We start from the raw sequence: 13,287 nt of genomic DNA, 5'->3' as shown, positions 1-13,287 counted from the left end.
CCCGGGATCGCGGCCCTGCCCCAGCCGGCTGTCCTCTCACCCACTGGACAGGACACCCCGGTGGCCTCTGGCAGTTGGGGCTCTTCAGGATCCCGCCCATCTCCCAACATCTCTGGGCTCTCTGTCCGAGTCCGCCTCCTGCTCTCTAAACGACACCCAGTAGGGAGATGAGCAGAGCCGCCCCCCACCCCAGCCCCACCCCGTCTCAGAACCAGGCCCAGATCCGGTCCTGGCTGGGCGACTGGGCCCTGGCCTCCACCACACCCACCTTCCCCGGGGCTGGGGGCTCCTCCCCGCATCTCAGGGGTCTCCTCCTCCCCCTTGGCAGATGCCAGCTCCGGCTCCCCCCTCCTCAGACGCTCACACTGAAATCAAAGTGTCTCCAAATCGCTTTATCCGACTGCACGAAGCCGGGGTCCTGATTTGTGAAATACAGCCTTAGCTAAGTCCTGAGTCTCGGGTGCTGATCTTACCGCATGGTGTCAAGGGCAGAGAGCAGGGCTCAGCAGGCATGGCCAGGACAGGCCCAGGAGCCCGCTGTGGAGCGTCGGCCTCCGCTCCTGCCTGACCAGGAGCCTCCAGACGGCCTGCCTGCTCTCCCAGGTACTGGCCTTCTGCAGGCCTCACTCTGCCACAAGAGGAGCCAAGGCACATGGCCAGGAGCAAGGGGAGGCCTGGCCCTCACCTCTCAGTGGACAGAGCAGCCCCAGGTGGGAGAAGAGCCCTGACCACTCGGGGAGCCCAGGCACCGAGCCCTAGGACTCCCACACCCATCTACAGCTGCGGCACACTCACTGTGAGCTGGACGCCAGGGTCCAGGTTGGCGTCCACAGAGCGCCCACCCTCCTGCCTCCTCCCCTCTTCAGGCAGGGCGCTGGCTTTATGAAGGGGCAGGCTGGACCACATGGGCCTCGCCAGGGCTCCTGACCGGCTCCACCCAGCCCACAAGCCCGCACTGAGGCAGGCTCCATGCCCAGCCCAGGGCCAAGGCACAAACCAGAGGTACATGGCCTGGCCCTAGGGAGTGGCCATTAGGAAGGCCAGGGAGAGGGGCATCCAGCAGAAGGACGTGTGGGACTGCTGCGCTCTAGTTCAGGGACGCTGTGGGGCAGGGTGGGCCCTGGAGGGAGTGAGCAGCCAGGAGCACTGGGCTGGGAGGGCAGGAGGAGGCCACTGTGCCTCGGCCTCCCGGGGTCCCCTCCCGTTGCCCCTCTCCTGAGCTCCAGGGCTCTCGTGGTGAGAATGAGATTTGCTGCTGGTCACTCCGTGCTGACCACAGGCCCAGTGCTCAATGTTAACTCATTTAACACTCACCCATCCTGCGGGCAAGAGCTGGTCATTATCATCCCCGTTTTACACACGAGGACGTGAGCAGCAAGAGGCGGGTCTGCCCGAGGCCACACAGACACTGGGGGAGTGGCTGAGACTCGGCCCCCACCCTGAGTGCAGCGTCCCCAACGCTGCCGCTGCTCAGACACGGGTCCGTCAGCTCCTGGGCCAGGAACCTCCTGCCTCCAGCATGATGACCCAGAGGCCACGTCCTCGGCCCTGCCCGAGCCCTGGCCCCACAGCCCCACAGCCCCCACAGCACCCCAAGCTGTCTCTCAGTCACATGCCTCTGTCTGGGAGCTATGGGGCTCAGGGTCCCAGCTGTCCACACCAGGCCCTCCACACAGACCCCAGGATAAAAGCAGGTCGACGTCACTCCCGTTGCCCCCATGGGCCACTCCTGCCCAAGTTCTGTCCCCCACCCCTTCCTGGGCCATCAGCCTCCCAACAGAGAGGCAAGGGAGAAGGGGGACCCTTTCCTGGTGTCCCTGGGGACCACTATGCAAGTATTAATAGAGGGTCCCTCCTCCCGTCCGGCTGTAACGTGGCACCCACTGACCAGGGTGTCCTTCCCTGCCCCCATCACCCCAGCCCCAGGAGCCCCACTCTGCTCTCTGCTGTCCAAGGCAGACCAGGCCGATTCCACATGTGGGTGAGATCATGTGTCCCTGCGCCTGGCTCACGTCACCTAACAGTGTCCTCTGGAGTCCCCCGTGTTGCTCAGCGACAGTCTCCTGTGTTTGAAGGCTGAATCGTAGACAGACCACATTCATCCTTAGATGGACACGTCAGGTGTTCCCTGGTGGGGGGGTTGGGAAGAGGGTGGCCGTGCCTGCCAGGCCAGGTGACCCGGGTTGACAGCAACCTGTGTCTCGGATCTCAGAACACGGAGCGGGAGGGTGGCGGCATGCCCGCCACGGAGACGCCAGAGGCCTGGGGGTGATGGATGCGCCAACTGCTCAGATTCGACCATCCCACACACGTCCAGGAACCCACCTTGTACCCATAAACACATGCAATCAGTTGTCAATTAAAATAAAACAAAAATGTAAAAACCGTAAGCTAAGTAACAAGACGGGGCTTTAGGAATCTGAGAAAGGAAGACAGCACCTTCCACAGCTTCCCCCGCGCACCTGTCCTCGCCCACCCACCTCAGCACGAGCCCAGCAGAGGCCCTAGCCAGCCCAGCTGCTGGCCGTTGGCCCTGAAGGATGGGAACAGCAGAAGACTTGGCCCCTGCGCCTGCCCAAGGGCCTTCTGGTCGCCCCGGACGACCCCCCTCCTCTCTCCCACTCCAAGGGTCACCACATGTAGCACATCAACACAGCACGGGCAGCGGAGTTGTCACCGAGGCAGACCACGAAAACTCCGTGGGCCCCTGAGGCCCCCACAGTATCCGGGACACACGCTTCACCGTCAGTGCTCCCTGGGATTCGGGCCTCACTGGCCTCTGAGCTCACCCCGTGCCCTGCACCCCAGGCACTGGGCCTCTGTCCCCCTCGCCCCTCAGTCACCACCTCGCTCTTCTGTCCACCTCGTTCTTCTGTCCACCTCGCTCTTTCTGTCCACCTCGCTCTTTCTGTCCACCTCGCTCTTTCTGTCCCGCTTGATGGAAGAAGGCTCCAGAGGGGAAGTGTCCAGCCGGGTGGCCCCAGTGCTGGCCTCCTTGCCACAGCGTCACGGGGCACTCTGCAGGACGCACCCTCAGGGCCCACAGAGGACGGCAGCAGGAGGGAAGGAGGAGAGAGTGGGCAGGGAGACCGGGCTCTGGAGGGGCAGAGGACCTGGGGCCCCGCGGACACCTCTGGGCTACACAGGCCCCTGCGGGACCACACGCCCCCACGGAGCACCCGAGGCCCACGGCCTGGGCCTGCCTGGCCGCAGCGGAAAGGAGCAAGAGAGGCCCTTCAGGCACTACTCCCGAGCAGCAGCACACACCTGCCCTGGGCCGGCCCTCTGCCGCAGCTGCGTCCACTTGACAGGATGACTGCTGCTGCCAAGAGCCACCTCTGGGCTCCCAGTGCTGTCTCCGCCTCCTGGCGTCTCAGGGCTTATCTCCGTCTCCCCATCTTTTCTCTGGGAAGTTCCTTCCACGGCCACACCTGCCTTCCAGCACCGGCTGGTCCCCAACTTTCCCTTATGAATCTACAGGGTGGAGTGGGAAAATGTCCAGGGCAGCACTAAGGAGGATGGTCACACGATGGGAAAAGATGCCCCTTCGCCTGGTCTCCAGGACCCAAACGGAATCACAGAGGTGGGGCCCAGCCAGAAGAGAAGATGCGAGACTCTAACTCCCCTCTCTGAGAAGTGGGCAGAGCCCCAGGACTGGGCTGCCCACAGGTGGAAACCACAGGATGGGTGGACCCAGCAGGGCAGGGGTCAAAAGGAGAAATCTGGGGGCTTAGAAACTTGATCCCAGAGCCACTGAGCGGGAGCTCACTGAGCAGCTCCTGGGCCGGTGCAGAGTGAGACGTCTCAAACCCTCTCGTGCCCCCCACCCCACCCCATGGGGACCTCGTGAAAGAGCGGGTTCTGAGTCAGCAGGCCTGGCCAGGCCATTCTCCGAATCTCCTGGGCCACGCTGGTCCGAGGACCACGCTTTGAGTAGCACCTTGGTTCTCAGCTAACAGAGCAAACTGGATGCACCTGAGTAGTCACAGGCAGCCTGCCTCCTGGCCCACCCACTGGGCCCTGGCCACCCCTCATGGGAAGTGCGAAGCTCTGGAGGTAATTCTAACTAGTCCCTCAAGGTGTTTGCAAGTTTTACATCAACTTCAGCTTCAGGAAATGGGGTGGTGGTAGAGGTGCAAGAAAAAAAAAGACCTTGCCTCCCCACAGCCCCCCAAGAAAGGCCACTCTAAAGGGACGAACATGTAGAGAACAGGGCACCTCTGCTGAGCACCAAGGAGGGGTCAACTCCCACCTTCTGGGACCAAGGTAAGGCCCCGCCCACAGAGGGGGCAAGCAGATACGAATCCATGTGCGCTGGGCTCAGGCTCGTCCCTCCTGGACAGCAGCAGGTATTTTTCAGTCTCCCACAAGATGGAGCAAATGGACTCCTGGTTGGGTTGAAACCACCAAGGAGTGCCTAGGGCCTGAGAGAACACGGCCAGGAGCACTGAGGGACACTGTGATGGTCAGTCTGGTGTGCTCACTTGGCCAGGCAGCATTCCCCAGAGAGCAGGTCCAGGTGTTGCTGTGACAGCATTGCTCACTGGGGTCAACATCTATACTCACTGACTTCAACAAAGGAGGTGAGCCTCCATAATGAGGATGGATAGGCTTCACCCCATCAGTGGAAAGCCTTCCCAGAAACACTGAGACCCCAGAGAAGAAACTCCTACCTGGAGGCTGCCTAAGGCCCACCTGGATTCCCAATCCGCCAGCCTGCCTGTCCTGTGAGTTTCAGACTTCCCAAAATCAAGAAAAATAAGTGGATGGATGGATGGATGGATGGATGGATGGATGGATGGATGGATGGATGGATGCACAGATGCATGGATAGACAGAGATCTGCCTAGGGGAGAGGTAAAGATGAGGACAGAGACAGGTGGAGATGGAGATGATGGAGGAGATGGAGATGGAGGTGGAGATGATGGAGGAGATGGAGATGGAGGTGGAGATGATGGAGGAGATGGAGATGATGGAGGAGATGGAGATGGAGATGATGGAGGAGATGATGGAGGAGATGATGGAGGAGATGGAGATGATGGAGGAGATGATGGAGGAGATGGAGATGATGGAGGAGATGAAGATGGAGGTGGAGATGATGGAGGAGATGGAGGTGGAGATGATGGAGGAGATGGAGGTGGAGATGATGGAGGAGATGGAGATGATGGAGGAGATGGAGGTGGAGATGATGGAGGAGATGGAGGTGGAGATGATGGAGGAGATGGAGACAGAAGTGGAGATGATGAAGGAGATGGAGATGGAGATGATGGAGGAGATGGAGATGATGGAGGAGATGATGGAGGAGATGGAGATGATGGAGGAGATGGAGATGGAGATGATGGAGGAGATGGAGACAGAAGTGGAGATGATGAAGGAGATGGAGGTGGAGATGATGGAGGAGATGGAGATGGAGGTGGAGATGATAGAAGAGATGGAGATGGAGATGATGGAGGAGATGGAGGTATAGAAAGTGGAGATGATGGAGATGGACATGGCCTATTGGTTGCTTCTCCAAAGAACCCTGACTGATACAGGTGCCCAAGGCTGTGGCCATGGGCACCTCTAATCCCCTCCCACCTGGCTGGGCCTGACACATCCTGGTATCCACCTCTCTATTATTAAATGGGGTTCCTGAGAGCCCCAAGCCCAGACCCTGCAGACCTGCGTGACTAGAATGGAGAGGATTATCCAAACCCCCCAAACCCAAGGCCCCCTCTCAAGACCAAGAAGTGATCTTGACTTTGATGGCAGAGATAGTGCACCAAAGCCCATCCTTCCATTGCCAAGACTTAAACTTCCTGAACATCAGCCTTCCCATCATCTCTGGCTAGAACAGAGAAGCAGCAAGAGAGCCACACATTGAAGAGCCTGGTGTGGGGCTGGTGAAGGACCCAGGCACACAGCGGGGCACTGGCACCCTGGGCAGGGAAGCGGCATTGCAAAAGGAGGTGAGTGGTGAATTCACATCCACAATGTCCCCCAGTGGACTAGGGAGGTGAGGAAAATGCACCAGAGCCAGGAGGAGCCACGCCCACAAGGTTTTGACCTTGACTGTATGTCAGCTGATCACTGAGCTTGGAGAGAGAGCTCAAACCAGCTTAATGATGATCCATGGGGTGTGGGCACCTGTGCTTCTGGTGCCCTGGGCCTCCACACGGCAAGTGCAGACTTCCAGGACACCACAGTCACCTTGCCCGTCAAGGTGCCCACTGCTGGCTCAGAGTCTCAGGGTCAGCAACAGGTGGCGCAGGACTCCTCCTTGGAAAGCCTGAAAGAACAGGGGGTGCAGCCCAGGTGGAGGGGGGCAGAGTAAGGACTGAGGCCTCTCTGGATCAAAGCACATCATGGGGAACCACCCTGAGTCACAGCTCTGACCAACACCAGGCCATGTCCCCTGGCACAGGGTGGCTCGGGGGCCTCTGCAGACCCACCATAGGTGGCAGTGTCCACAGGCTCCTAAAAATAAGCACCTGGGAACCCCGCTGTTCCTCCATCTGGTCCAGGAGCATCGGCACTTCCTCGGACTGTGTGCTGGCTGCCTTCCCAGATGGGCAGGTGCAGGGCTGGGCCCACCTGGGGTGGCGCAGGGGAGGGGCTAGCCCTTGCACTGGTCCAACAGAAAGCCACTGTGCTTCCCTCGCCCAAGGGGGGGTCCACACTGCCAGGGGCAGCCGCAAAGTCCAAGGAGATTCTAGGCTTTGTCATGGCCCCAGTTCTGGGAGCTCCAAGGCACTCAGTCTCAAATAACCGCCCTCAACTCTCGTTCAACCAGATATGCAAAGCAGGCGGCTGCCAGATTCTGCGCAAAGCTGAGTGGGTGGAGTTCCCCCAGCCTGAGGGGCCTCTGCACCCTCTCTGCACGGCCACAGCAGAACTGGGTTCCCGGGGGTGTGGCTGGGGGCCCCAGCGAGCAGAACCACCCCATCTTAGTGGGCTTGTCCGCTCCCTGGGTTTGGCAGGCCCTGCCCCATCCTGGACCCTCTGTGGGTACGACCCTGCCCATCCAAGTGCCTTTGCACAGGCCCAGCCGAGACCATCTGTGCACCAAGAGAATCCACAACATCTGTGGGAGAGGCGCTCCCGAGCTTGGCTCTAAAATGGAAAATAAATAAGAAGATACAAATGCAAAACTGCAGCTTCTTCCAGAAAGCCAGAGGCGGGGGGCTGGCACAGGGTCTGCGTGCTGTGTGGGTTGGGCACCATGAAGGATTTTTCCAGAATTCCACCCTCTGGTTAGGAGGCTGCGAGCTCTCGGGCGATCAGGTTCTCGCCCGCCCTCGGAAGCGCAGCAGGGCTCGGGAGCACCCGGTGGGGCGCAGCTCGGTGCCAGTGTCTCCGTGGGCCTCCTCTCCCTTGGCCTGTCTGCTCGCCCATCAGCCACCTGCCTCCCCAGAGCCTCCCCGCTCACTCCTGGCCCTGCCACTCACTTCCCTAGACAGTCCAAGGAAGACACTCTTTCATAGCCATTTCCACAGGACATGGCTCTGGGACCTGCCAGGGGCAGGGCAGAGGGGCCCCAGACCCTAAAAAGAGGAGGGCCAGGCATGTGCAGCGGGGCGGTGAGAGGCAGCCCTGGGGTGGAGGTTGAGGCCCGGGTCCATCCCACGGAGAGGCCCCACCAGCCTCCCGCCCAGGCCACTCCCTGCAGGAGTGACTCACCCTGTACACAGGCTTGCGCCCTGTGCACTGACTGCGAAGGTGTCCCCACCTGTTCATGCCTCCACCACCACCCTGCACCCCGTGGGAACACTCGCATGGACTTCGCAGTTCTTCCCACAGAGAGGCGGGGCCTATTTGCTCGCCCCTGGACCAGGCTGGCCTCATGATCACAAGAGCCCCGGAAGGGAGTGAGTGACGGCAAGCAGTTCCAAGCCCTGGTCTCTACACGGCGGGCTCACATGGTCTTGGAGGGACCCTGCGGCCTGTGTGTGAACCCGCCTGAGCCTGCCTGCTGGAGGAGGAAAAGCCAAGACCCACCCCCCAGTCCAGCCAGCCCCCACCCACTCACCAACCAGCCACGGGCACATGAGGGAGCCCACCAAGATCAGTCAAGCACAGCCCCAGTCAGCAGAAATGCCCAGCTGACTCAGATTCACCAGCAAAAGCACACAACCGTTGTCCCAAGCTACCGAGTTTTAGACCTGCTTGTTATGCAGGAGTAGCTAACTGATGCACCCTGCCCCCAGAGGCATGAGGCTGCCCTGCAACCTCATCCTGTGTGCTCCTCAGTCTTACGGAGCCCCGTGGACACACGCGGCTCACGTCTCTCTGGTAGGGCTCATAATTGAATTACTTGGTGAGATCTTTGGTTTAATTTTTTTCTTTTAACACATTTTCCATCAGAAAGAGCAGCAGCTGTTCAGAGCACTCCTGCAGAGCCTCAGAAGCATCCTTCCCGGGGTCCCTCCAGAGAGGCTGGTCTTGTCTGCTGGAGAACAGGTCCTCTGGAGGCTTTGTGAGTGCTCCATTTCCTTCCAGTGGCCGCGGGTGACGTGGTAGCCATCACTGTGGCTCTTGGAGTCAGAGTCTGCACCTGTGGTAAGGCTGGTCATTCTTATCTGAATTCCAAGTACAGATAAATAAACTTCATTAAAACCACAGGGAAAATTCCACGCTGGAGATAAAGGAAAGAAATTCCTTCGCTGCTGCAGATGCAGAAACTGGTGGGGGCAAGGTCGCTTGAAACTGAACCAACCATCCAGTCCCAAAGCTTCTAGGAGGCGCTGGAAGAATCAGGCAGAGTCACCTCGTGGGAGGAGAGGACGTTCCGGTTGGATCTGGGAGCCCGCCCGGGAGGTTCCAGGAAAGGGGCATGTCAGGGTGTGGACCACCCAGGTCTGGCTCTTGACTCACAGTCATGTCCAGAAGCAGATGGTTTTGAGCCTTAACACGGGCCTGACTGTCCCCAGTGTTTTCTCATCCACCTGAGGACGGATCTCATCCCCCAGCTGCTCACGACGCAAGGAGACTTTCTGGGTTTCATTCTGCCACTGGGACTAAACCCCTCCCCGGGGAAGGCTGGGCATCACATCTTTCTAAGGCCACTTTGGGGGCCCAGAACAGGTCCCCTGCTTATCCATGGTTTTGCTTTCTGCAGTTTCAGTTACCCAAGGTCACCCATGGCCCAAAAATAGTAAATGGAAAATTCCAGAAATAACTCAAGTATGAAATTGCAAGCCATTCTGAACACCATCATTAAACTAATGGATATGAGTCATCTTTGTCCAGAGTATCCACGCTGTATACCCTGCCTGCCCGTTACTTGCAGCCCTCTCTGTTATCTGATCCGCTGTCTCAACACAGCAGGGCCTGTGTTCGATTCACCCTTATTATACTTAACAGCCTCAAAGCGCAAGAGCAGTGGTGCTAGAATTTTATCTTAGCATATTGTTATAATTATTCTGCTATTAGTTGTTAATCTCTTACGTTGCCTAATAGTTTTTATCATAGGTATGTCTGTATGGAATAAATCAAAGGTATATAAAGATTCCATTCTACCCAAGGTTACAGAGACCCATTGGGGTCTCGGAATGGGTTCCCCGTGGATAAGCACAGACTAATTCACTGACCTCCCCTCCTGGAATTGGGAAGGGAAGTGCAAGCAAGAGAGTTTGATCTATCAGCTACGGCCCACCCAGCTGCTGTCCATTGGCCAAGAGATGAGCTGAGCCTTGAGGGACCCCACCCTGAACACTGCCCACCCCTGTCCTGAGCTGGACTCTGCCTTCAAGGGGGTGTGTGGGGTCCTGGAGCTGCCTGGCAGCGCACCACAGACGGTTCACGGGGCAAAGCAGATTGTCACAGGGGCTGGGTCAGGTATTGATCCACAGGGTCCCGGTCCTGTTGGAGGCGGACAGAAACTCCATCCCTGACCTCCCTCCTGGCTCCAAGAGCTGCCACAACCCTGGCCGCCATCTGCTTGTGGCCCTGTCACTCCAGTGGTCCAGCCGTCTTCTCCCTCTCTGCCTGTGTCCCTGGGTCCCCTTTTGATGAGGACACCAGTCACCATGGATCAGCACCCACCGATGACCTCGGGTTATCTTGGTGACCTCTGCCAAGACCCTGTCTCAGATAAGGTCACCCTTTGAGGCAGAGGGTCAGGACTTGGACGTGCCTCTTTGGAGGACAAACTCAGCCCCGACAGGCAGTCTTTCCCTCCAGACGCTCCCCAGGGCCTGCTCCCCAGCCTCCCTGCTCCGCTGTGCTCCCAGGAGGGCCGGGGCCTGCACACCCGCCCCAAGGTGCGTGGGAAGGAGCCCAGCATCCTGCAGAGGGGCTCTGGAGGGGCCCTGGGTTTGTCCGGCTTCCTCCCTCCACAGCAGGTCTGTCTCTCCAGGCCTCCACAGGGCCCGGCAGCTGGGGGGGAGCCGCCAGTTCCACGGTGGACGCCAGCGTTCGAGATGGAGACTCTGGCTGTGCCTCAAGTGACAGCATCTGGAAAGGAGCCCGCAGCCTGGGGAGAAAGGGGCGGTGGTACGGACAGGCAGCGGTATGGACGGGCAGGGGCCTCTCCTCCCCAGGCTTCCTGGAAGAGCCGCGGACCCAGGGCCATAGGACACGCAGAGGGAGATGCAGGTTCGGGGTGCTTCCTGGGTACCCCACTGTGCATGGCTTCTCCCCACCTGTCTGCTCCCCAACCTGCCACAGGCCCTTTCCACTCCTCACTGTCCCCAGGGTTTCGATGCCCAGGATAAGGACGTAGGCGAGGGGCTGGGTGGGGGCAGACACGCCAAGGCCACATGCCCTAGATGACAAATGGAGCAGCTTGGGACTTCCCACGACCAGTCAGGTGCCAGGGTGGAGGGACACCCCCGGGATCCTTTCTGGGACGCGAGGGCAGCCCTGAAGGGGTGCCCACCGTGGCCCTGTGTCTAGGGCAAGTGCACATTCCTGCAGAGCTGGGAACTCGCGCCTCACACAAACAAGCTTCCAAAAATTGCAGTCCGTCTGCCGCCAAGTTTGGGACTGCTATTTCCTTCCCAGCCCCCCGCGCCGTCGTTTTTCTTTTCTTTTTTTTTTTTCAATTGGCCCAAAATGCAAATTGCCTGACTTGACGGGTCTTTGGATGGTAGGACGTGGTCCAGGGCAGTCCACCTCACAGGGCACTCCCCTAGGACCAGAAAGGAGATGATCCCTCCAAGAACAGAGGTCAAAGGCCAAGGGCACTACTGAAGGTCATTTGGGCCAAGTGGCACTGGGTAGAAGAGGGAGGAGTGACAGATGGCCCACTCACCTGTCCTCCCCACTGCTCCCTGCCTGGCCCTGTGCTGAGTGGGCTCCTTTATCACCAGAAGGGAACAAGCAGCAGGGACATCGGCCTAGCCCTGGACGGAAGTTCTCACTGCGGTGAGACCCCTGCCAGCAGAGAAGGATGTCGCTGGGCTGGGGTGGCCAGGCCCCAGAGCACACACCAATGTTCCAGGAACCGCTTGGGACCAGGGCTCGGGACACAGCTGACTGGTCACAGCTGGACAGTGTCCGGCCTCCCAGCAGCACAAACACGGGTGAGCAGCTCAGCCCATGGCCTGTCCCCTCAGAGAGACAGCCCCTCAGGATGGTGTCCTTTGAGTGCCCACCACACTGGGGTCCAGGAGCAGGGAACAGGCCTCTGCTCCTTCCTCCTTGGTCGACTCCTCCTTCCAGAAGCAAGGAACCAGAGAAGAGTTAGGAGGGGCGGTGAAGCCCCACCAGGAGTGAAGACCCCAGAGCCTGGCAGCCCAGCTCCCATGGGGACGTGTCCTCAGGGTGCAGAGGAGCCAGGCGCAAGGCGTTGGAGGTCACCGCTGGGTGAGTCCACCTGCTCCGGGTTCCATTCAACTGACAGCTGATCCTCACAGCCACCTGGTCATTCTAGGAATGTTGGGAATGGGGACACACCATTCCCCTGCCAATCCTGCCACCAAAGAGATGGATGGACAGCAGCACCCAGACTCGTAGCCCACACATACTTACTGAGCCCCTTCCATGCACCAGGCTCAGCCTATGACAAACGGCAGGCGATTGCTGCAGAAGCCCCAAGAAGCAGACAGGTGTCTGTCCCCATCTCCCGTCCACTCCTTCCTCCAGGGCTGCCTCTGCCTCTGGGCTTCAGCCCCTGACTGTGAACACACGGCCTCAGCACTCTGGAATGTTCTACGCCATGACCAGGCAGCTTAGCCCTGCTCCTGGCCACAGGGGCCAGGCATACAGCCCTGGGCCCTGTCCCTCACAGCCCAGCTCTGGCCCTAACCAGAGCCTGCTGCGCTTGCACACCACCTGCCCAGCTGTGGGACTGCCCAGGGTGGCCGGGACACGATAGACCCCAACCTTCAGGGCCAAATAGCAGTTCCCAGACACGGGGCCATCGCAGGTCTCAGGTGACAGGGGGTGGACAGCTTTCCCGGAGGTGAGTCCCACATGGGACAGGGACGGGACCCAGCCCCTGCTCCGGCGGCTCCGATTCCCTCTCCCTTCCACTCTTTTGTTCACGCTCGTCTCTATTGTTTCTCGGGCCCCGCGGCACGTGTGCACGGCGGCACATGCGTGTCGGCTCTTATTGCCATCCTTGAATGAGGTCTTGGCGGAGAATCCACAGTTCCCTGGTGGCCTCAATCTTGCAGAGATTGCTTTTAACACGGTTAGGCCTGAGTCCTAAAACCCTCCTCCTTTTACAGAACCAGACCACTCTGCCCTGAGCCACCAGCGTCTCCCGTCAGCGCTGGGCGAGAGAGGAGAGGGCAGGAGGGGAAGGGGCAGGGGCCAGAAGCCCAGGGGGGAACCTCCCTCACCCGTGGCGTCCTGAAGAGACCTCTCTCTGGGCCCCAGGCAACGTCAGGGCATGACTGCTAGGAATGTTTCCTTTTCTGGGTCCAGCTCTCTAAGGGAGGAAAGGAGGAAGAGAGAGCCCAGACCTTGATGGCCACTCCTGGCACCAGTTCAGCTCGGCCCTGGACAGACGGTCGTTTGCTCTGGCCCAGTGCCTGTGCCCCCAGCAGCCAGCCTGGACCAGAGGGCCAAGAGGGGAAATTGAGAGGACAGCACCAGCGAGTTCCAGATCAGAAACCAAAACTGCTCCTGGGGAAACGCTGGGGACCCACGGACCCCCTCCCCCTCACCTCCTGAGTCAGTGGTGTTGGGGACAAGAGTGAGTCCCCTCAGGCACCTCTGCAGATTTGATTAGGCACCCACTGTGTGCCCGAGAGGTGAGAGCGGCCCCGACCCTCCTGTCCTCCCTAGCTTGTCCCTGGAAATGGGAGACAGAGTGTTCCCTGGAACCCACAGGTTCCCAGTGGAGCCGTGCAGAGGACA

At 59.6% G+C, this 13,287-nt stretch overlaps 1 protein-coding gene across 5 annotated transcripts in view; it reads right to left on the bottom strand.

Annotated features, from left to right (window-relative positions):
- The window catches only part of Rbfox3 (RNA binding fox-1 homolog 3), a 380,462-nt gene that overhangs the window by 352,668 nt on the left and 14,507 nt on the right, over positions 1-13,287 (bottom strand). The gene's annotated exons all lie outside the window — the stretch shown is intronic.

This window comes from Ictidomys tridecemlineatus, chromosome 3 (assembly GCF_052094955.1).
Source record: "Ictidomys tridecemlineatus isolate mIctTri1 chromosome 3, mIctTri1.hap1, whole genome shotgun sequence".
Classification (NCBI taxonomy): Eukaryota; Metazoa; Chordata; class Mammalia; order Rodentia; family Sciuridae; genus Ictidomys; species Ictidomys tridecemlineatus.
This window is presented reverse-complemented; position numbering and strand designations above follow the sequence as displayed.